The sequence below is a fragment of the Aquarana catesbeiana genome, linkage group LG04 (assembly GCF_042186555.1).
Source record: "Aquarana catesbeiana isolate 2022-GZ linkage group LG04, ASM4218655v1, whole genome shotgun sequence".
Lineage (NCBI taxonomy): Eukaryota > Metazoa > Chordata > Amphibia > Anura > Ranidae > Aquarana > Aquarana catesbeiana.
Window position 1 is genome coordinate 203,133,589 of NC_133327.1, and position 22,217 is coordinate 203,155,805.

At 43.5% G+C, this 22,217-nt stretch overlaps 1 protein-coding gene and 1 long non-coding RNA gene across 7 annotated transcripts in view; one reads left to right on the top strand and one right to left on the bottom strand.

Moving 5' to 3' along the window:
• The window catches only part of SPTSSB (serine palmitoyltransferase small subunit B), a 28,256-nt gene extending 25,420 nt beyond the window's left edge, over positions 1 to 2,836 (bottom strand). Inside the window, exon 1 of one of the 6 annotated variants that reach the window (XM_073626125.1) lies at positions 2,646 to 2,836. The gene's annotated coding sequence lies outside the window, so the exon portion shown is untranslated. Of the gene's footprint in view, positions 1 to 2,262; positions 2,484 to 2,645 lie in introns of those variants that run through there. The other 5 variants (XM_073626121.1, XM_073626127.1, XM_073626124.1 and 2 more) reach the window with 5 other exon arrangements.
• The window catches only part of LOC141139728 (uncharacterized), an 84,988-nt gene continuing 64,320 nt past the window's right edge, over positions 1,550 to 22,217 (top strand). The window contains exon 1 of the long non-coding RNA XR_012243793.1: positions 1,550 to 2,432. This is a non-coding gene — a long non-coding RNA (uncharacterized lncRNA). The remainder of the gene's footprint in view (positions 2,433 to 22,217) is intronic.

Here is a 22,217-nt window from a genome sequence, read left to right on the forward strand (position 1 = left end):
CAAAGACCTCCTACTCTCAAGCTCTCTCGTCTCCTCCTCCCATGCTCGTCTCCAAGAATTCTCCAGAGCCTCTCCCATCCTGTGGAACTCACTACCTCAACCTGTCCGGCTATCCCCTACTCTTGCTACCTTCAGGCGATCCCTGATAACTCATCTCTTCAGGAAAGCCTATCACGTCTCCAACTAATCTTTTACCACTTCCATCAGCTCATTCCCCACAATTACAACCTTTTGTACCACCTACCCCACCCTATTAGATTATAACCTCTTAATCCTCTTGTATTTTATTGTATTATAAAGTGCTGCGTAAACTGTTGGCGCTATATAAATCTAGTTCTATCTAAAAAAAATACACACCTCTGACAGAAGTGGCCGAACGGACCGACATACACAGGGGCCAAATGTAAGCCGTTTTTCTTTTTTTTATGAACCAGAAGTGGTCTCCTGACATTCAGCCTGTGTGTACAGGGCTTTAGGGTCCCTTCACACAGGCAGTCCGCACAGCGGACCCAGTTTTGCTCAGCGGTGGGGGGGGGGGAATCGATCTGCTGATCCTCAATTAGCAGGCGGATGACAAGTCCATGTCCACTCATTCTGCTAGGACAGACCTGTCAGAGTCCCGCTCTCTTCTATGGGGAGATTGGAAAAAAAAAACAGACCGACTGCCCCTTTTCATCCGATCTGCCAGATGGATGGAAAATAGGGTCTCCATCCGTCTGGATTTCACGGACTGGATCGGATAGCAGCGGGTGTCAGCAGACATGTCACTGCTGACATCCGCAGCTCCATATGGGTGAATAGAGGCTCCAATCAGGCCTGCCTAAAAAGCTGATGTGAAAGGGGCCTTAAGGTGTCTCCACTCCAAAGGTGGCTCCGTTACTCCTCCAGTGGACAGCAGCATTGTCAGATTGGGGGAGGGTAGTATTAGATGTCCTAGTAGATTTAGGTGGACTTGACTAACACATTAAAGCCAAACTCCAGCAAACACAAAACACAGGTTTGTTTCCTTTTGGGATAAAGGTTTTACATAAATGAACAAAAGGTGAACATTTTAAATCACCCGTCAGTGGTAAATGGTTTATCTCAACCCTCCAACCGCTACTTTTTCTGGACAACTTGGTCTAATAAAGTTGAAAAATAACAGGATTTACTGGCAGGGTCACCAGGTGATAAAGAATAAAAAGGGAAACAAATACAGCAACCGCATCTAATAATGGGTAAGCTGCAAAAGATTACATTTTTGGATTTACTACCACTAACAAGCTTTCAGGGTGCTGTGGAGAATTTGTTTTTATCATGGAGAGGATGAGGAGAAATCATGGAACCTGGACCCACTTTGATGTTGGCATGAACTGCTACTAACATATCATTGCATTGGTGGCATGTTATCACACTGGCAATCTGGCATTATGCTGGTAATTCAGTGCTATGGAAACATAAGTCTTGATCTTGTAAGCAGGCACCAGCAGTGTAAGGCTCAAATAACACTAAGTGCCCTAGGATGCTTTCCCATTTTCCACTTCACTGCCATTATACATTGTATATAATCATTGCATGGAATAGGGGTGGGGGGTGATTTTAAAGGCAAATGGGCTGTTCACTTTGTAAGGGACTTTAATCCTATGGGACTTCCATCATTCAATTGTGTGCCTGCAAAAATTACGTGTGTATACACCGCTCCTAAAGCACTGCAAAGATGCTACTTGCAGGACTTTTTTTAATGTCCCGCAAGTGCACCGCTCCAGTGTGAAAGAGTGAGAGGAGAAGTGCTTTCCAGGTGCTATTTTTATTGCCCTATAGCGCCTCAGTGTGAAAGTAGCCTTAACAACCTCATAGCTAAAATGTATAAAAAAAACAAAAAAAAAAAAAAAAAAAAAAAGAACACCCTTTTAAATACCAGGCTTGCATGCCTAGCAAAAAACACATGGGCAAGCAAAGTCAGACTACTTAGTACTAAATCTTGCTACAACTACTAAAACAAATTTAGGAAAAAACCTGTAACAAGCAAAAAGAAGTCTACAAAAAAATACTTTTGAAAACAATTATCCAGATAAAAATAACGTATGGGTTGAAATTAACACACACACTGTAAAACAAATAGCTCCACATAGAAAAATAAAAAGGCCCCAAAAATAGTAACGTTATGCAAGTACATTCATAAACTTTATAAAAGGCAACTTATAAAAACAATAAAAGCATGCAAATAATTAAAGCAGTCGAAACATAAAAAAATACTTCAATTAAAAAACTTGATATATTCACCTGCTGCTAATGTATTTTGATGTGTTATCTCCTTCGATCAGATAAAGCAATTACTTAGCATTGTTCCTATGTAACAAAGGCTGCTTAGAGAGGCCTCACCTCTAAACTCCCACCAGTATAGTACAGAGCGGATTCACAGGATGATTGCAGGTGCAGCAGACGTGTAAAAAGTAAGTGGAACTGAATTGTGCTACTCAGGTGTGTATGTGCCCCTCCCAATTTCCTGCTGCTAGAAAAAAAAGCCTCCCATATAGAATACCTGCATCCAACCATTAAAAATTAACAGAAAGTAACCCATTGTATTTAAATCAATGGCACATCTAGGATGCCCCAACATTAAGAATAGTTCAGACAGTAAAGTGTGATTTTTGGGTATGTCTTACCAGCTGTAATTGTATAGATGGCTGTGCTAGCTCTCAGACTGGACTGTTCAGTGTGCAGGGCTGAAAACTGCAGATCTGGCTCTCCTCTCCTATGTCAGTGCTACAACGCAGAAGTACTGCAGATAAGGTAGCAGTGCATCATCACAGGATTGCTATCTAGGCCTTTCCAGCTCAGGAGAGAAGGTGTGTGTGCTCTGCACTTAGCTGCATGTTTAAAAAGAAAACTTTTAACCTATTTTCAAGCAGCAAGCATTTTATGCTAGGGAAAAGGTTGATTTCACGTTAAATGCCTTTTCATTTACTGTTTTATCTATGTGTGCATTCCAAGGTACTGGAACTAAGTTACATGATTTCTTGGCTCGCAGATCATGATGCTGGGTGACAGAAAGCAGATCAGGGTTCATACAAAAATAAGAGACGCTATATATTGAATCTTGGGGCACAGGGGTGTATTGTCTGTTCTTAGGGTACACATGTGTTACTACATTTCACATGTGGTTAACTTAAAATACATTTTCGTGCTGTGTTTTTGAAATGACTTTAACTTACATTTAGTATAGTTTATGTGCAAGTGGTCATGCAGCATCAACATTGCACTTAAAAGGAATGCATATTAAATGCAGAGAATGTGTTAGAGACTCCCACAGACTGGTATGTAAAATGAGGATGGCATTGGCTGGATAAAAATAGTACGGCTACAGCAGGGGCGGACTGACAACTCATGGGGTCCCCGGGCACTAGGGGATCATGGGTTTAAAGATGGCCACCACAAAGCAGCCATCTTTCTGATGCATCATTAATGCGGCATGGCCTTTGTGGTGCCCCTAGCTTGGTGACATGAAGAGTGGCAGGAAACTTAAAGCTGGTGACCCAATAAATGTACTGGGAGCCTCTCATGGGCAGTGCCACCTTAACAGCACGGCCTCTGTAGGTCTGGCACTGTAAGCCGGACTTTCAGAGTGTATGCACTGATGATGTCATCAGCTGCATACACTCTGAATATCTCCTAAACGGTGCAAGTTTATGAGATATTCACAGTACCTACAGGTAAGCCGTATTATAGGCTTAACTGTAGGTATAAGTGGTAGTACAGAGTTTAACACCACTCAGATTTTTTACAATTTTTTTTTTTTTAATCAAATTTTTAATTTAATAATTAAATTTTTTTTAAAACATTTTTTTTCACAACTCTGTTGGGGGGGGGGGGTTCTTTTGAGACAGGTACTGAGGACACAGATTCCCCAGTCCCTTTCTCTGCAGCCTAAGTTGCACTGAAAATGAATGAACAGGAGACAGAGACTACTGCCCATTCGTAAACTGAAGCGTAGTAAACATAGTTTACTATGCTCAGTTATGAATGAATACAGTGAGTGATCAGTATCAATCACTCACTGTCTTCAAAAGGAAGGGGCTGGTATATTCCATTGGAGAGGAAAGGAGGGAGGCCGGCAGCGCTGCGGAGGGGGGGGGATGGGGTCCAGGTAGTGAGAGAAATCCAGATTAGTGCAGCGAGTGAAGGAAATAACTGAACCAATCTTTCAGCTGTTGCAATGAGAGCCACAAAAGATTGGTTTCAGATATTTCCCCCACCCGGTCTATCCACGCACCATCCCCTTGGTGGGAATAACTACAGGTGCAGGGGTCCCCCCCCCAAGCACCAGTGGGATGGGGGTGTAAGACGGTGGGGGTGACTCGGTTGTGGAGGGATTTATTTCAGTGGCAGTGTCTGTGGGGTGACCGGATAGGGATGTTGGGAAGGTAGAGAATGAAAAGTAACCATGCAATAGAGTCACTCAGCTGGGGGGTAGCTCAAAGTGATGTCTGTCAGCTGGATGTATTAAGTAGCCTGGGGGTTATGCAAGCTGGGGGAGGCAGGGGCGGAGAAATATTTAGATAAAGATGTCTATAATCAAAAAACTTCTGCGCTTATCTACTAATAGATAAAACAATAAATAACACAATGGTACTGCTCAAAGAGAACAACCTCTTCTTACAATAATATGCAACCCCCAATCACTCTGTGTATGTCCAAATAATGTGAAGTTGTTTTATGACCATTCTTTTTCTAACCCTGTGTTATCCAAACTCTGTACAACCAAAAGTTTAAATTCAACACATAAACTAAACACTCAATGGGGTTGATTTACTAAAGGGAAAAAAACTGTGCACTTTGCAATGTTGCAGTTGCTCCAGAGCTTGGTATATGAGCAGCAGCTCTGCTGACTTCCATCGTCCAATCATGTGCAAACAAAAATTCCGTTTTTTTTATTTTTCTTGCACGTGATTGGATATTCTTTGCAAAGTGAAGCCTTACCTCATTTACTAAGCTCTGGAACAACTGCACTTTGCAAAGTGCACAGTCTGTTTGTCTTTAGTAAATTAAGCCCTATGGCTAAGTTCACATCTTTGCATTGGGGGAATGCATGAAAAAGCGTATGCTTTCCCAACATGCACAGAAATGAGCTGCCCTTTAATCAGATGCACAGTAGTTCTATTAATTAGTAATGGCACTCCCATGCATCTGCGCACACCGAACTGGACTTTTTCATGGCTTTTCCATGTTGCTTGCATGTAGGGCAGTCCATTGAAATTAATGGGCTGCCCTACACGTGATATGTGAAAAACATTCCCATGCTTGGTTGCACATGTACCATCACTGTTAGCACATAAAAAAAAATAACAATCCTCCATAAACATAGATGGTTCCCTAATGATCAGTGTTCATACAGTTGTGGTACCATGCAGATAGCCATGAACATTGTGTTATGATATGTTTATAGTTTATGTGGTTAGTGTACACTTTTCATTGTACAGGGTGTGCATAACACAGGGTTAAATGGAAAGGTCATAAATGAACTTCCCATTATCTGGGACATACACAGAGTGATGGGGGGATGTTTCTGTAGATAGATAGTGCTTAGTATAAAGTATGCCTGCTTAGGAGATGTCTGTCAGCTGGGGGGGCTGCAATCTCTGCTGGCTCCAACACACACAATTAACTGCTATTTCAACCCTCCTTGTCACCTTACTTAACCCTTCACATGTTCCCACAGAAATTTCCTCCTGACATGAAACTTTGTAGTGTGTGCAGCTTACCTCCAGGACAACTTTCCTCACTCGCTCACCTCCCTCCCTGCATATAGCGTGCAGTAGTCAGCAGTAGCTATGCCTTTCCTTCGGGTTCTCCCATCACACTGCACTGGAAGGGGGACCTGCCTGAGTGGAACACAGAGGGAGTGTGCAGGAGAACACTGAGGGGTGAGACAGAAAGAAGACTCGGAACTTCTAAATACATAAACCGCCAGGCAGTGTATGTATTTAGAAGCAATGACACTGCTACTGACAAACCCCGGGATTGAGCTGTAACGGAACACCTTCTTAAAGAGTGTGACTGTCCCTGCTCATGGAGCCCCCTACTGGCCATGGGGCCCTCGGTCGGTGCCTGAGTGCCCTGATGGTCAGTCAGTCCCTGGGCTACAGCTGTTTTTTCCATCATGTTGAAAGTCATTTGAAAATCTGAAAAAGAATGGAACAGAAGAAGTATCATTTATCGATAGCAGCAATAATATTTATTTATCATTGGCTGCCACTAGCAAATCCACTCCGTATACCGGTACTTAACATCCCCTTCACACTTTTGCATTCTGTAACAAAGTGTTTTAATGTGTTATGATGCTCTGCGTCAGGGCAGCCCATTCATTTTGAATGGGCCAGCAGTTCACATTAAATGCATTATAAAAAAAAACACTTGAGCCACACACACACTGAGTTTCACCACAAGACACATGAAGGGTGTGCTGTACCGCAGTTGCGTGGCAAGCCACTATACATGTGCATGTGTTGCACCAAAAAAAGCTCTATAAGTTCTGAGAAACCAGTGATAACTCCGGACAACAGACTTTTCAGGAAAACAAACTTTTTATTCTGGTAGCGGGAGATACTCCGTCCGACTAAAGTCAGCATGCTAAGTGCGCCCTTGTGGGCGTTAACAGCATATATATATATATATATATATATATTAACAATTACGTCACACAATACCTTTCCTCTTACAAAAACAATTCTTAAAACATTTTTTCCTTTAGCATAAGCTAAGCTTATACTCTAAGCCGTTAGCATGAAGCCTTGCGGTTTCCCACTTCTGTGCATCAGCTACTGAGTTGCAGAACACTTAAACATGCTTGTCAGAGTCATCCATCTTGTTAGTTTCCATTTTGTCTAAGTTTAGCCATTTTGCCTAAACTGGGCTGCTACTAGTGGTAGGCCCATCAATAGGGGGTGCAGGGGCACCGGGGCGCCGCCCCCCAAAGCTAGTGATCAAAAAAAAAAAAAAAGTTCGTGCGGGCGCTGGACACACAGGTGTCTATGGGAAACATTATGTTTCTGCAATCATGTGACTGCAGCTGGGAAGCTTGATTGGCTTCCTTTAGCATTTCCTCGGGGAGCAGAGCCATGCACCCCAGCACTGCCACTGTACAATTATTCTTTGTGATTGGCGGAGCCGTGGAGGACATAGGGCGGTGCTTTTAGCTGAATAGCTTCACTTCCGGTCTAGCTGGTCAACTTTTTTCAATCCCATGGTGGTGGAACACAAGAGTCGGCTGGCTGGCCATCAGATGCTCCTGTACACCTCCCAGGATGCTGCTACTGAGCCCAGAGAACACACAGATTGGACAATGGAGTGCCCAGGGCGATCGCTGCCCGGTCTGCATACAGGCAGGTGGCCAACTGGCCATCCATCCACTGCTCTATCCAGGGCGGTTGATAAGGGGGGGCGCCTGGGCCTGGGGCATCAGTTCATCTGGAGAACCCTGGAGATTGTAGCTGGAGGGACTATTTTTTTATATTTTGGCTCCTATGTGGATTTACACTGGCCGCATTTGCCGATAGTAGGTTTAAAGTCCCGGCTCTCTCAGTCCCTGTGCTGCTGGCAGAGGAGTGACTTGGCTCACACTGCCTGACTCCTTCAGCAAGTAAGTGCTGAGGGAATCGGCAGGAGAAGAAGAACAGTGGCAGGCTCAGGGAGCGATAGGTCCAAGCAGCAGGCAGAGGCAAAGGTTCATGTCCTCCGTCCATCTCCCTGTGACAGACTCGGCATCCAGAAGTGCACACAGAGGGATCCCTGGAAACACACAGAGGGGGTACAGTACATGCAGGGCCAGGACGGGGGGGGGGGGGAAGAGGCACCCGCTATGCTATTTTCACTGTCTTGAATCCTGCTACAGCAGCACCTTTCACCTCCAACTTTACTTCCCCCTCTCTCCGTGTACTGCAAGTCTGTAGATCTTCCCTATCACACCGATCCTCCCTCCTTCACTATTTCCTGTTTGCTCTTGCCTCACATGTATCGTCACTGCTCCCATCCTGCATCCTCCGGTGTCAGATCTGACCATTCCAATCACTGACTGACACCCTTTCCATCCCACATTACTTTTTATCTCTTTTACCTGTTCAGCATCTCAGTACGTTCTCTGCACTCATTTAAGGTGGCCATAGTAGGAATGAAATAAAAAGGAATTACCTATTCTATGGCCACCTTAAATGACTGCAGAGAATGTGGGGTAAAAGGGGGCAGACTATTTAGGCCCTCCCCTTGGCTCATGGGACCCTGGCATCGACTATTACATTAATATTAAAGAATTTATAAAGGGGCTTATTCTATTTGTGTAACGGAGTCACATGACAGAGAGGTTTCCAGAAGGTGAGAAGGTCAAATAGGATTGGCTAGTTAGGGTCAGGTGACCTTAGAACCTTCTTGAAGGTGTTTAGGGGGCTTTTTATAGAACCCCCTGATTGGAATTTTGCCAGTCGCCAGAGAGGAGACATCAAGAAGAGCTTCAGCAGAAGAGCTATAATACCACTGAACTCTGAGGTGATATCCCGGTTGTCATGAAGATGCTAGTCCGTCAGCTTTTAGAGAGAGCGGAAGCAGTGGGTGGAGAGGAATGGCTTTCGGAGCTGTTTAGCCTTACCTACAGGTCAAGAGTTGTTTAAAGCCGATGGAGAGAATAGCAGAGGAGCAAAGGAGATGGAATGGGACGGCGTCGGAGCTCTGCATAGCCATGTTCGTTCGCTGGAGGGAGAAGATCCAGCGGAAGAAGATGTGGAGGTCGGGAAACAGGAAAGAGTTATTTGAGGGGAGGAAGCGGAGGGTCGGAAAGAGGCGGCGGCAACAGCGTAGGAGCTTCAGCCTAGTCACGCCCGCTCCCCCTGGAGGCAGAAGAGAGAGGTCGGCCTAGGAGACGGGTAGAAGGCGCGCAGGCTCGGAGTCATCGGTGAGGAAAAGAGGTGGGCGGAGATTAAATCTCGCATCACAAGGTAGAGGAGAATCGCCACGGAGACGAGACAGAGATGAATTACTCCCAGGGCTGCAGGCAAACAAAGAAATAGCAGCCCGGGGGATAAGTTGGGGCGCTCATTTAGGGGCAGATAAAGCCGGCAGTGCAATTCCTGTGCAGTGCGAGACTCCCATGCACAATCAACTAGTACAACCAACTATGGCAGTTTTAGATAATGGTAAGCTTAACACAGTGAATCAGAATTCTGCATTATCATCATCGTTGCAATTAATTCATGCTTTACAGAGTAATAATGAAGTTCAGTCTGATCAAGCAGGGGAGGGTGGTGATGTTGCAACAGGAGTTTGGTCAGCAGTTATAAATGACAATGATAATGTGGCTAAGGGTCCGGTGTTTACTTCACAGGCATTAGAATCTCCTCACGGTAAAATGGTAAAGGAAATAAGAGGTAAAGAGTGTATGCCATGTGTGGACGTCCCCCCCCCCTCCCGCCGCCTCCCGCCGCTCTTACCGGGCCTCCCGATCCACCGGGAGGTCCGATCACCAATCCGTCGCCTCCGGCGGCTAGTGACAGTCTGGAACGAAGCCGTAAGCGGCTTCGTTCCAGCCTCCTAATCGTAAACATGCAAGTAACGTCATGACGTTACTTTCCATTTACTCGGCTGCCAATGGCGCGGGTTTAAAAAAAATATACAGTATTCGGAATCGCCAAAAACGTCGATCTGAATACTTTGAAGTGCAAAGGAGGGATCGGGGGTCCATAAAGAGTACCTGTCACCACCTATTACTGTCACAAGGGATGTTTACATTCCTTGTGACAGCAATAAAAGTGATCAATTTTTTTTTTTTAAAACACGATTTATAAATATAAAAATAAAACAAGAAAAAATATTTTTTTTTAAAGCGCCCCTGTCCCCGCGAGCAAAGAAAACACATACAGAAGTCGCGCCCGCATATGTAAACGGTGTTCAAATCACATGTGAGGTATCGCCGCGATCGCCAGAGCGAGAGCAATAATTCTAGCACTGGACCTCCTCTGTAACTCTAACCTGGTAACCATAAAAAAAATTTAAAGCGTCGCCTATGGAGATTTTTAGGTACCGTAGTTTATCGCCATTCCATGAGTGCGTGCAATTAGAAAGCGTGACATGTTTAGTATCTATTTACTCGGCGTAACATCATCTTTCACATTATACAAAAAAATTGGGCTAACTTTACTGTTTGTTTTTTTTTTAAATTCATGAAAGTGTCCCTTTTCCCAAAAATTTGCGTTTAAAACACCGCTGCACAAATACCGGGTAATACAAAATATTGCAACAATCACCATTTTATTCTCTAGATTCTCTACTAAAAAATATATATATAATGTTTGGGCTCTAAGTAATTTTCTAGCAAAAAATACGTATTTTAACTTGTAAACACCAAATGTCAAAAATAGGCTTAGTCATGAAAGGTTTAATGGCAAAAGCAGACATTAAGTCGGCTTTTAGACTTCTCCCGTTGAATCCAAATAGTTTTAACTCTTTAGGGATCTGTTTTGAGAATAATTTTTACTTTGACAAGTGCCTGCCAATGAGCTGTTCGTTGTCATGTGTATATATTTTGAAACGTTTTCTTCATTCATTCATTGGGTAGTAAATGAGGTGGCGGACTCTAGAATCTCAATTCATTATTTAGATGATTTTCTTTTCATGGGATCTGGAGAATCGGAGAACTGTCTTCATTTACTGAATTCATTCTTTTCAGTATATAAATATTTTGATATTCCTTTGGCAGAAGAAAAAACTGTTTTTCCAACAACATCTATAGAATTTTTGGGTATCACAGTGCATACGGTAGCAGGTAAGTTTCGTCTCCCGGCAATAAAATATACAAGATTATACAGGTTCTGTTGATGTTCATAAGAAGGAAGAAGATAACACTAAAAGAAATGCAATCGCTTTTGGGTCAATTGGTATTTGTGTAAAGGGTTTTACCGATGGGAAGAGGTTTTTCCAGAAGGTTGTACTCGGCTATATCTGGTTTAAAAAGCCCTTCCTCTCATGTCAGATTGACCTCAGAGATAATAGGGGACCTCTTGGTTTGGTTGAATTTTCTTGAGCAATTTAATGGGAAATCACTGTGACAGATGGATTTTATTTGTAACAGTGATTTCTTATTGGTGACAGATGCAGCAGGATCGATTGGTTTTGGAGCAATCTGGGGGGGACACTGGTGCGCATCTGCTTGGCCAAGCCGGAGGATTGCCAATTGTTTCTGCAGAAATATAGTGCATTTGTAATTCTTTCCGATTATTGTTTCTTTGGAGTTATGGGGTTTTCATTGTGCGAATAGGAGAATATTACTGAGCACAGACAATAAAGGTGTATGCTTTGCTGTAAATTGTCTTTCCTCCAAGTCTCCACAGGTGGTTTCTTTATTGTGACATTTAGTTTCTTTGTTTTAAATGGAACATCTGGTTAAAGGCTAAATACATTCAAGGTAAGGTTTACATCATGGCTGACGCTCTCTCTCACCCACAGATGGACCATTTTTTCTCCCCGCTGCCGGAGGCGGACCTAGTCGGAACTTCATGCCCTCCCCATTTATGGGATCTGATTTAATTTTTGTAAATATTAAGAATTCAGTGGCGGTATCTACTTGGAAAAATTATTCTGCTTCATGGTTGCTGTGGTTATTTTTTCTATCTTTTTTTTGAAAATTCAGAACATTTAGTGTTACTATTTCTTCATTCAATGATGGAGAAGAATTATTCTTAGTCACACATTAACCACTTAACAACCGGCCCATAGCCAAATGACGGCTACAGGGTGGTTGCTTAACTCTGGGAGGGCGTACTATGATGTCCCCCCAGAATTCTGCTCTTGCGCGCCCCCTGGGGCATGCACCCGAGAACATCCGTGACCGCCGGGTACAGAGGACCTGGCGCATCACGGATCACGGTAAACGGTTGCGATCCGTCAAATGACGGAGCGATCACTTGTAAACAAACCGGCGTCATATCATGATGCCTGTTCCTCTCTCCCCTCCAGTGTACTGATCGGTACAGAGGGGGAGGGATCGGATGGCAGCAGCGCTGTGGGCTGCATCTGTAGTGCCCACAGCGCTGCTCTGTGACACAGAGACACAATCCATGCTCAGCCATCCCTGCAATACCCTGTGCAATACCCTGTGCAATACTCTGCAATGCCCTGTGCAATACTCTGCAATGCCCTGTGCAATACTCTGCAATGCCCTGTGCAATACTCTGCAATGCCCTATGCAATACTCTGCAATACTCTGCAATTCCCTGCAATGCTCTGCAATACTCTGCAATGCTCTGCAATACCCTGCAATAACCTGCAATGCTCTGCAATGCCCTGCAATGCCCTGCAATGCCCTGCAATACCCTGCAATACTCCGCAATACCCTGCAATACTCCGCAATACCCTGCAATACTCCGCAATACCCTGCAATACTCTGCAATACTCTGCCATACCCAGCCATACTCTGCCATACCCAGCCATACCCAGCCATACTCTGCCATACCCTGCAATACCCTGCCATACTCAGCCATACCCAGCCATACCCAGCCATGCGCAACCATGCTCAGCCATACTTGGCCATGCTCAGCCATACTCAGCTGTAATCGGCCTCTGTATGTGGCCAAGCTGTGGAAGTCTCACACATGTGGTATCGCCGTACTCAGAAGGAGTAGGAGAATCTCTATTTTGGGGTGTCATTTTTGGTATGTACATGCTATGTGTTAGAAATATTATATAAATGGACAACTTTGTGTTAAAAATAAATAAATTGCGTTTTAATCACTTCCTGCCCGCCGTCATATGACGTCCTTGACTGCTGCAGCTACAGGCATCATTCAGATATCAGCTTTTTCAGCCGGCAATTCCCTACACCATAAAAATGATCATAGCGGCTGTTCCACTGCTTGATCGTTTTTATGGGAGGCCGCCACCCTCTGGTGCTTCTACCGACTCACCGCTACGATTGAAGCCAGGATCTTTTTTTTTTTATTATTTCAGGCTTCCCAGTAGGGATGAGCTTCGAGTTCGAGTCGAACTCATGTTCGACTCGAACATTGGCTGTTCGCAAGTTCGCCGAACAGCGAACAATTTGGGGTGTTCGCGGCAAATTCGAATGCCGCAGAACACCCTTTAAAAGTCTATGGGAGAAATCAAAAGTGCTAATTTTAAAGGCTAATATGCAAGTTATTGTCATAAAAAGTGTTTGGGGACCTGGGTCCTGCCCCAGGGGACATGGATCAATGCAAAAAAAAGTTTTAAAAACGGCCGTTTTTTCAGGAGCAGTGATTTTAATAATGCTTAAAGTCAATCAATAAAAGTGTAATATCCCTTTAAATTTCGTACCTGGGGGGTGTCTATAGTATGCCTGTAAAGGGGCGCATGTTTCCCGTGTTTAGAACAATCTGACAGCAAAATGACATTTCGAAGGAAAAAACTCATTTAAAACTACCCGCGGCTATTGCATTGCCGACAATACACATAGAAGTTCATTGATAAAAACGGCATGGGAATTCCCCAAAGGGGAACCCCGAACCAAAATTAAAAAAAAAAAAATGACGTGGGAGTCCCCCTAAATTCCATACCAGGCCCTTCAGGTCTGATATGGATATTAAGGGGAACCCCGGCCAAAATTAAAAAAAAAAAATGACGTGGGGTTCCCCCTAAATTCCATACCAGACCCTTCAGGTCTGGTATGGATTTTAAGGGGAACCCCGCGCCAAAAAAAAAAAAAAAAAACGGCGTGGGGTCCCCCCAAAAATCCATACCAGACCCTTATCCGAGCACGCAACCTGGCAGGCCGCAGGAAAAGAGGGGGGGACGAGAGTGCGGCCCCCCCTCCCTCCTGAACCGTACCAGGCCACATGCCCTCAACATTGGGAGGGTGCTTTGGGGTAGCCCCCCAAAACACCTTGTCCCCATGTTGATGAGGACAAGGGCCTCATCCCCACAACCCTGGCCGGTGGTTGTGGAGGTCTGCGGGCGGGGGGCTTATCGGAATCTGGAAGCCCCCTTTAACAAGGTGACCCCCAGATCCCGGCCCCCCCCCTGTGTGAAATGGTAAGGGGGTACTTATACCCCTACCATTTCACGAAAAAAGTGTCAAAAATGTTAAAAATGACAAGAGACAGTTTTTGACAATTCCTTTATTTAAATGCTTCTTCTTTCTTCTATCTTCCTTCATCTTCTGGTTCTTCTGGCTCTTCTGGTTCTTCCTCCGGCGTTCTCGTCCAGCATCTCCTCCGCGGCGTCTTCTATCTTCTTCTCCTCGGGCCGCTCCGCACCCATGGCATGGGGGGGAGGCTCCCACTCTTCTCTTCTTCTTTTCTTCTCTTCTTCTCTTCTTCATTTTCTTCTCCGGGCCGCTCCGCAATCCATGCTGGCATGGAGGGAGGCCCCCGCTGTGTGACGGCGCTCCTCGTCTGACAGTTCTTAAATAACGGGGGGGGGGGCGGGGCCACCCGGTGACCCCGCCCCCCTCTGACGCACGGGACATGACGGGACTTCCCTGTGGCATTCCCCGTGATGTCACAGGGAAGTCCCGTCAAGTCACCGTGCGTCAGAGTGGGGCGGGGTCACCGGGTGGCCCCGCCCCCCCGTTATTTAAGAACTGTCAGACGAGGAGTGCCGTCACACAGCGGCAGCCTCCCTCCATGCCAGCATGGATTGCGGAGCGGCCCGGAGAAGAAAATGAAGAAGAGAAGAAAAGAAGAAGAGAAGAGCGGGAGCCTCCCCCCCATGCCATGGGTGCGGAGCGGCCCGAGGAGAAGAAGATAGAAGACGCCGCGGAGGAGATGCTGGACGAGAACGCCGGAGGAAGAACCAGAAGAGCCAGAAGAACCAGAAGATGAAGGAAGATAGAAGAAAGAAGAAGCATTTAAATAAAGGAATTGTCAAAAACTGTCTCTTGTCATTTTTAACATTTTTGACACTTTTTTCGTGAAATGGTAGAGGTATAAGTACCCCCTTACCATTTCACACAGGGGGGGGCCGGGATCTGGGGGTCACCTTGTTAAAGGGGGCTTCCAGATTCCGATAAGCCCCCCGCCCGCAGACCCCCACAACCACCGGCCAGGGTTGTGGGGATGAGGCCCTTGTCCTCATCAACATGGGGACAAGGTGTTTTGGGGGGCTACCCCAAAGCACCCTCCCAATGTTGAGGGCATGTGGCCTGGTACGGTTCAGGAGGGAGGGGGGGCCGCACTCTCGTCCCCCCCTCTTTTCCTGCGGCCTGCCAGGTTGCGTGCTCGGATAAGGGTCTGGTATGGATTTTTGGGGGGACCCCACGCCGTTTTTTTTTTTTTTTTTGGCGCGGGGTTCCCCTTAAAATCCATACCAGACCTGAAGGGTCTGGTATGGAATTTAGGGGGAACCCCACGTCATTTTTTTTTTTTTAATTTTGGCCGGGGTTCCCCTTAATATCCATACCAGACCTGAAGGGCCTGGTATGGAATTTAGGAGGACTCCCACGTCATTTTTTTTTTTTTTAATTTTGGTTTGGGGTTCCCCTTTGGGGAATTCCCATGCCGTTTTTATCAATGAACTTCTATGTGTATTGTCGGCAATGCAATAGCCGCGGGTAGTTTTAAATACGTTTTTTCCTTCAAAATGTCATTTTGCTGTCAGACTGTTCTAAACACAGGAAACATGCGCCCCTTTACAGGCATACTATAGACACCCCCCAGGTACGAAATTTAAAGGGATATTACACTTTTATTGTTTGACTTTAAGCATTATTAAAATCACTGCTCCTGAAAAAACGGCCGTTTTTAAAACTTTTTTTTGCATTGATCCATGTCCCCTGGGGCAGGACCCAGGTCCCCAAACACTTTTTATGACAATAACTTGCATATAAGCCTTTAAAATTAGCACTTTTGTTTATTCATGTTCGTGTCCCATAGACTTTAACGGTGTTCGCGTGTTCGAACGAACTTTTTTCCTGTTCGCATGTTCTGGTGCGAACCGAACAGGGGGGTGTTCGGCTCATCCCTACTTCCCAGCCTAGAGGTGAGATGTGGGGTCTTATTGACCCCATATCTCACTGTAAACAGGACCTGTCATGCCATATTCCTATTACAAGGGATGTTTACATTCCTTGTAATAGGAATAAAAGTGATCAAAAAATAATTTTTTTGGAAAAAAGTGTCAAACTGAAATAAATAAAGTAAAACGAACAATTAAAAAAAAAAACATTTTTTAAAGCGTCCCTGTCCCCATGTGCTCGCATGCAGAAGCGAACGCATACGTAAGTCCCGCCCACATATAAAAACGGTGTTCAAACCACACATGTGAGGCATCGCTGCGAATGTTAGAGCGAGAGCAATAATTTTGGCCCTAAACCTCCTCTGCAACTCAAAACATGTAACCAGTAAAAAATGTTAAAGCGTCACCTATGGGGTTTTTTAAGTAGCGAAGTTTGGCACCATTCCACGAGCGTGTGCAATTTTGAAGGGTGACATGTTAGGTATCTATTTACTCGGCATAACTTCATCTTTCACATTATGCAAATACATTGGGCTAACTTTACTGTTTTTTTTTAAAGCACAAAACTGTTTTTTAAAAAAAAAAAACGCATTTGAAAAATTGCTGCGCACATACCGTGCGAGATAAAAAGTTGCAACGACCGCCATTGTATTTTCTAGGGTCTTTGCTAAAAAAAATATATAATGTTTTGGGGTTCTATGTAATTTTCTAGCAAATAAATGATGATTTTTACATGTAGGAGAGAAATGTCAGAATTGGCATGGGTGCTCCAGAACGCCTGAAGGTGCTCCCCTGCATGTTGGGCCTCTGTATGTGGCCACGCTGTGTAAAAGTCTCACACATGTGGTATCATCGTACTCAGGAGTAATAGCAGTATATGTTTTGGCATGAAATTTGTTGTATGCATATGTGGTGTGTGAGAAATAACCTGCTAATATGATAATTTTGTGAAAAAAAAAAAAGAAAATCTTGATTTTGCAAAGAATTGTGGGAAAAAATGTCAACTTCAAAAAACTCACCATACATCTTTCTAAATACCTTGGAATGTCTTCTTTCCAAAAAGGGTCATTTGGGGGTTATTTGTACTTTTCTGGCATGTTAGGGTCGGTTCACACATGGGCAACACGACTTTAGCGCGACTTTGTACCGCGACTTCAACGCGGCTTCAGCGCGACTTTAGCGCGACTTCAGCGCGACTTCGGCAAATTATGAGGCGACTTGAAGTCGCCTCCATGACAGGCGACTTCGCCTGTGGCCAATCACCTCTCTGGGAGGGAGGGGGGAGGGAGGGGTTTTCTCTGCAAAGTCGCTTGAGAGATCCGACTTGCAGGCGACTTACATTGAGTTGAATGGGTACAAGTCGCCTACAAGTCGGATAGAAGTAGTACAGGAACCTTTTTTGAAGTCGGAGCGACTTCAGTAGTGTCAGTTAAGACGGTTCAATTCACTACAATTGTAATCTAAATGCAAAGCGACTTGGGGCGACTTGGGGCGACTTGAGGGCGTACAAGTCGGATCCCAAGTCGCCCCAGTGTGAACCGAGCCTAGGGTCTCAAGAAGTAAGGCCGTCAGTAATTCAGGTGTGATCAATTTTCAGATATTGGCACCATAGCTTTTGAACTCTATAACTTTCACAAAGACCAAATAATATACACCAATTTGTACTTATTTTTACCAAAGATATGTAGCAGCATAAATTTTGGCCAAAATTTATGAAGAAAAATTACTAATTTGCTAAATTTTCTAACAGAAACCAAGAAAAATTCATTTTTTTACTGAATTTTCAGTCTTTTTTTCTTTTATAGCACAAAAAATAAAAAACCCAGCGGTGATTAAATACCATCAAATGAAAGCTCTATTTGTGTGAAAAAAAGGACAAAAATTTAATATAGGTACAGTGTTGCATGACTGAGTAATTGTCATTCAAAATGTGAGAGCACTGAAAGCTGAAAATTGGTCTGGTTATTAAGGGGGTTTAAGTGCCCAGTGGTCAAGTGGTTAACAAAACTCTATCTGGAGAGAGTGTATGCTTTCTTTCTACGTCTTTACAAATTACCTGCTTGTCAAAGTTCCTTGTCAATAAAGCAGGCCATGAAAGGATATAGAATGATTAATGATAATAGATCTCCTATTACACCTCAGATATTATTAAGGTTATGTAGGGTAACAAATTTAATATGCTCATGAGAATATGAAGCTATCCTGTTCAATGTGTTTTTTTTCTCTGCCATTTATTGCAGCATTCAGGGTTATTACCTCCATCGAGGGCAGAAAGGTCAGGTATTTTGTTATCAAATGTGCAGTTGTTGGAAGAAAGTGTAAGGATATTTCTAAAATTTAGCAAGATGGATTCTTTGGGTCTTGGTCCTTGGAATACTTTAAAGAGGTGCCAGGACGAAAGTATTTGTCCGGTTAAAGCATTGAGGTTATATATGAATATGAGGTTTATCTAATCTATTATTCATTCACAGTGACGATTCACCATTAACAGGTTATCAATTTAAAGTGATATTACAACCTTGTTTGTATCAATTACATTTGAGCCATTTAAGGATTACGACACATTCATTTAGAATAGGAGCAGCTATAGAGGCTGCTCAGATTGGGCTAAAGGCTAACAGCATTAAGAGAATAGGTAGGTGGAGCTCTGACTCTTATAAATTGTATATTCGCCCTTATTAATTTACTACTTTGTATAAGGTAATCATCGCTCGGTGTGGATAGTGGGACTTTCTTTTGTCTTCTGGGAGCAGAAAAGAGCGGCTGCTAGAATTTATTCCGAAAATTTGGGATTGAAACCAACCTCATTTTGCATTCATTTATATGATAGAAGGGGAATGGTTTGGAATGATTTAGTATACGAGTTAGGTAGAGTTTATGCTATTTCCCCCCCACCTGACATTCTTATAATTCACTTGGGGGGAAATGATATTGGAAAAATTAAGACATTACTGGCAAATATGAAGGATACTTTTAGGTTTTTGAAGATAGTTTCTCCAAATACAGTGTTGGTATTTTCAGAAATAACACCCAGGTTAAGATGGTTGGAATCAGTTACATTTAAACCCTTAGAGAAAGTTCGCAAGAGAGTGAACAGAGCTCTGGAAAGATTCCCAGTTCCAGATTTAGGTATTTAATTTCGTCATGTTGACCTTGAAGGTGGTATTCAAGGTAATTATCGGTATGATGGAATACATTTATCAGATGTAGGATTGGATATCCTTAATCTCAACCAGCAAACATGCACCGAAAAGGCCGCGGTTTGGGATGGTGGTGACAGGGGGGCTGTTTTTTCAGCCCTCATGTTGGTTGGGATATGTGAGAATATGTTTAAAAAAGAGATGATGGTCAGCCTGATTTTTAGTGGCTGGGTTGAGTTTTGGTGAATTCTGTTTGAAAAAATTATTTAAGTAATAAAGTTTAAGACGTTTTATATAATTTTTATTTAAACCAATAAACCAGGCCGTGGCCTAATTTTATCCAATTATTTATGTGTGGAGCGGTTTGTTTTTATTTATGCATGTTTGCAGGTTGTTTTTTGGCCTGACGTCCACGGTCCCATGTGGGGTAAAAGGGGGGGCAGCCTATTTAGGCCCCCCTTACCTCATTACATTACATTAACCACTTTCCGACTGACTCACGCCGATATACGTCGGCAAAGTGGCACGGTGTGCGCAAAACAACGTATCCGTACGTCGCTGCATCATCTGCGGCTAGTGGGCGTGTGCACGCTGCTGCACCCGCGGGTTAGAAGATGCTGAGGGAAGACAGTTAACCCCTTGATCGCCCCCTAGTGTTTAACCCCTTCCCTGCCAGTGACATTTACACAGTAATCAGTGCATTTTTATAGCACTGATCGCTGTATAAATGCCAATGGTCCCAAAATAGTGTCATAAGTGTCCGATCTGTCCGCCGCAATGTCGCAGTCATGATAAAGAATTGCAGATTGCCACCATTACTAATAAAAAAAATTATTAATAAAAATACCTTAAATCTATCCCCTATTTTGTAGACGCGATAACTTTTGCGCCATCCAATCAATATACGCTTATTGCGATATATATATTTTTTTTTTTTTTACCAAAAATTTGTAGAAGAATACATATTGGCCTAAACTGTGGAAGAAATTTAGTTTTTTTTATACATTTTTTTGGGGATATTGATTATAGCAAAAAGTAAAAAATATTGCTTTTTTTTCAAAATTGTCGCTCTTTCTTCGTTTATAGTGCAAAAAATTAAAAACCGCAGAGGTGATCAAATACCACCAAAAGAAAGCTCTGTTTGTGGGGAAAAAAAGGGTGTCAATTTTGTTTGAGTACAACGTCGCACGACCGCGCAATTGTCAGTTAAAGCGATGAGGTGGCGTATCGCAAAAAAGGGCTTGGTCAGGAAGGGGGTAAATGCTTCCAGGGCTGAAGTGGTTAATATTAAAAAAATTATAAAGGGGCTTATTCTATTGCTGTAACAGGGTCACATGACAAAGAAGTTTCCAGAAGGTGAGAAGGTCAAATAGGATGGGCTAGTTAGGGTCAGGTGACCTTAGAACCTTCTGGAAGGTGCTTGGTGGGGCTATTTATAGAACCCCCTGACTGGAATTTTGCCAGTTGCCAGAGTGGATTCGTCCCCCCCCCCATCGCGGACAGTTTATGTGGTAGGTCCCTTTGGTCAAATAGGCAAAGGGGATATGTGAGAATATGTTTAAAAAAATAGATAATGGTCAGCCCGAGTCTTAGTGGCTGAGGTTGAGTTTTGGTGAATTCTGGATGAACTTTGTTTGAAAAAATTATTTGAGTAATAAAGTTTATGATGTTATATATAATTTTGATTTAAACCAATAAACCAGGCCACGGCCTAATTTTATCCAATTTTTTTGTGTGGAGTGGTTTGTTTTTATTTATGCATGTTTGCAGGTTGTTTTTTGGCCTGACATCTACGGTCCCATGTACTGAGCTGCTGAACAGGTAAAAGAGATAAAAAGTAATGTGGGATGGAAAGGGTGTCAGTCAGATATAAATATAGGAACTGCTGTTATCCAGACATTGAATATGCACAGGCTTGTTTTAGGTCAATGATTCACAAAGTAAGGATAACAATGGCAGCCTCTGAGCCTGCACCTTATGCCGTGTACACACGACCGGACTTTCGGACAGAACGAATCTGTCGGACATTCCGATCGTGTGTGGGCTTCATCGGACCTTTTCTGTCAAAAAATCTGATAGACCTTAGAAATAGAACATGTTCCAAATCTTTCAGACGGACTCGATTGCTTTAGAAAAAAAAAACGTTTGTCTGTATGCTAGTCCAACGGACCAAAAACGACGCAGGGGCAGCTATTGGCTACTGGCTATTGAACTTCTTTTTCTAGTCCGGTCATACGTCATCACGTTTGAAACGATCAGACTTTGGTGGGATCGTGTGTAGGCAAGTCAGTTTCATTGGAACTCCGTTGAAAAGTCCTTCGGAGTTCAGTCCGACGAGAAGTCGGCTCGTGTGTACGCGACATTAGAGTCTAAGTTATAGCGTATTTAGGGTGTGACTATGGTACTATGCAGCACCCCCTCCTCACCCCCACCCCTGATCCCTCACTGTGACATTGGGCGGATGATCTTTTCCCCATCACAATTTAAAATGAATGCGGCTTTGTGGGGCTCCACAGTGAAGAAATGACAAGTACTGTCTATCACTGTGACAGAAAGACTTGTAGATTCAATGGACTGCTTTCTGCTGCTCTTAAACTGACAGCCTGTGCAGAGGACACAGAGCTGAAGGAAGACTGTGCAGAAGCCTGACATTGCACTCACGATCCACTGATCGTAAGTGCAATGCTCTACAGGCTCTTGAGAAAAAAATGCTAATTTTTACCACCAAAACATGTGCATTTATATATTTTTTTTAATGTGAACTTAACCTTTAAACATAAGCCAGACAAGGCAGTGCTCATATTTCTATACTAACCAGTACTTTTGAAGCCTTTTCTGGGCAAGCAGTAGCAACACCCTTTATTAAAATCAATCAGTAGTATGCTCTTTAAATCATGTCATAATATACTGTTCTACGTCTTTATTTTTCACAACACCAAGACTGAAGCTAGCAAACAAAAGCTTATCTCTGTCAGTGCAGAGGACCAGTTGATTTACCATATTTGTTTTTAAGTGTGATTATACCAAATGTACATAGCAACCAGAATAATAGCACTGCTGTTAATAATGAAGGAATAATGAAAAAAATAAACCTTTTGAAAAAGACAATTAAGGCTGCAATGGGTGTTA